Consider the following 2,546-nt stretch of genomic DNA (forward strand, 5'->3'; position numbering starts at 1 on the left):
ATCATCCCTTTTCAACCATCTAAAAGTATCCTTGATCATATTGTCTCTATTCCTTCTTTCTTGGATACATTGTAGTTCAAAATGGCCTCCGGCATGCATCTTTGGCGACGGCGCGCGTGGCCGGGGTGAGGTAGCATGGAAGCTCTCCCCTGCCATTGCGTGAGGGCGTGCGGAGCCGCAGCGCTGCACCTGAGCCCCGCAGGATCCGGCGTTGCCTCTGAAAACGTTTTGAGCTCCAGTGAAGGTGTTTAAATCCTGGCACCATGGCAGAGACAATCCAGGACAAACTGAAGAACTACAAGACTGCCCCTTCCGACGCTAGGTTTCCCAATCAAAACCAAACCAGGAACTGCTTCCAAAATTACCTGGGCTTCCATCGTTGTACCAAAGCATTGACTGCAAAAGGTGTTGGTACTTCTCCCAGCAAATGATACCACAGGGTGTCCAAGTCAATCTGCCCAAATTCATGGATAAAGAAATGGAATGATCAATTGGAGCAAGGCACGTTCCCTGGAAAAATCTAAGTGATTATTGCAGCCAGGTTGAAAAATCTTACAATGTTTGCAAATGTGCATCTTACACCAAAATATATCTGAATATTGAGCATTAAAAATAAATTGTTTGAGCAAGATCAACTAAAACAGTAAAACTCCATTAATCCCACATGCTGGGGATTTTTAGATGTGCTGCACTAGCAAATTCCGTCGACTGTTGAATGTTATTCCAATTAATTAAAAAATATATATATATATTGACATGTTACACTATTTACTAGCAAACCAGATAGGTTTAAAGGGAATGTGGGAACCGGTGAGTTTAAAGGGAGACACAAAATGCTGGAGTAACACAGCAGGTCAGACAGCATCTGCAGTCCCTTGTGTGCGGGTTTAAAGGGAGCGCTGGAAATATATCCCAGGTGAGTTTAAAGTGAGCACATAAAACAGAGCCCTGTTGAGTTTAAAGGAGTGTGGAATCTGCAGCCAGTCAGGCTGATGCTGAACCATCAGGATTTCAGGACAATTGGATAGAAGGTTGATGGATTGAGGATGAACTATTCTTGCACTTCCTGAAACAACCCAGTCAACATGGGCGGCACGCACGGTGGCACAAAGCACAGAGGTTGCTGCCTTACAGTGCCAGAGACCTGTGTTTGATCCGGACTATGGGTGCTGCCTGTACAGAGTTTTTTTTACCTTCTCCCCGTGACCTGCGTGGGTTTTCTCCAGGAGCTCCGGTTTCCTCGCACACTCCAAAGACGTACAGGTTTATAGGTTACTTGGCTTGGTAAGATTGTAAATTGTCCCTAGTGTGTGTAGGATAGTTTTAGCGTGCGGGGATCGTTGGTTGGCATGGATTCAGTGGGCCGAAGGGCCTGTTTCCTCACTCTGTCTCTAAACTAAACTAAACTAAACTAAACAAAACTAAACATCAATGTTCACGTTTCAATTAAGCCTCCCACTGCTGTTCCTCATCTAAATCTATCAGCATTATCCTCTATTCCCTTCACTCTCATTCACTTCCAACCTCCCCTTCATCTATTTTCTTGATGGTGATTGCACAACCTCACCACTCTGTGCATGAAGGAACTTATGAATTCCCTTATGGGTTTCTCACCAGCTCTAATAATGCTCTTCCCCACAGGTAGAAATACTCTCTTTACATACACTCTATCAAAAGCTTTCAAAAGTTAGTTTTAGTTTTTAGTTTTAGAGATACAGAGTGGAATCAGGCCCTTCGGCCCACCGGGTCCACACTGACCAGCGATCCCCACACATTAACACTACCCTACACACACTAAGGACAATTTTACATTTACACCAAGCCAATTAACCTACAAACCTGTACATCTTTGGAGTGTGGGAGGAAACCAAAGATCTCGGATAAAACCCACGTAGGTCAAGGGGAGAACGTACAAACTCTGTACAGACAAGCATGCATTGTCAGGTGTGAACCCGGGTCTCTTGTGCTGTAAGGCAGTAGCTCTAATGCTATGCCATATTTTAAAGGAATTAATATTCTCAAGAGGAATGGAGACCTATTTCTTCATCATTCCCAGGTGCATAAGCTCATATTTCTGGGATCATCCTTCCAAATGTTCTCTGCACCTTCTCCATTGCCTCTATATCCCTTTTGTAATATGGTGGCGATGATTGAATTTACTGTTAATGCATGAAGAGTGATCTAACTAAGGTCAACCACAACACAGGTTCAGCATAAATTTTCTATTCAGAGAATTCTTGGTGAGTCTCAACACCATCTCCCTCTTCCTATTTTAGCAAATGGTCACATCCAGGATATTTTCCTGGGTCCTCTGTAACTGCTGGAGCAAGAACTCCAGGATATTTTAATCCTTGCACACGCCCTCCAGTAAATCCAAGTGCTCAACCACTGCCCTGAGCCAATATTCCAGTAACTGGGAACACATCCTGTAGGCATAATTATCCACAAGAAGAGATCTGATTTAGTTTAGTTTAGCTCAGAGATACTGTGTGGAAACAGGCCCTTCGGCCTACCGAGTCCTGGCCGATCACAATCACCCGTACACT

At 44.1% G+C, this 2,546-nt stretch overlaps 1 pseudogene; it reads left to right on the forward strand.

The window, feature by feature from the left end:
* The first annotated feature begins 263 nt into the window (after window positions 1–263).
* Window positions 264–524, forward strand: LOC144599261 (cytochrome c oxidase subunit 6B1 pseudogene; annotated as a pseudogene).
* Window positions 525–2,546: the final 2,022 nt, after the last annotated feature.

Source organism: Rhinoraja longicauda, chromosome 13 (genome assembly GCF_053455715.1).
Source record: "Rhinoraja longicauda isolate Sanriku21f chromosome 13, sRhiLon1.1, whole genome shotgun sequence".
Lineage (NCBI taxonomy): Eukaryota > Metazoa > Chordata > Chondrichthyes > Rajiformes > Arhynchobatidae > Rhinoraja > Rhinoraja longicauda.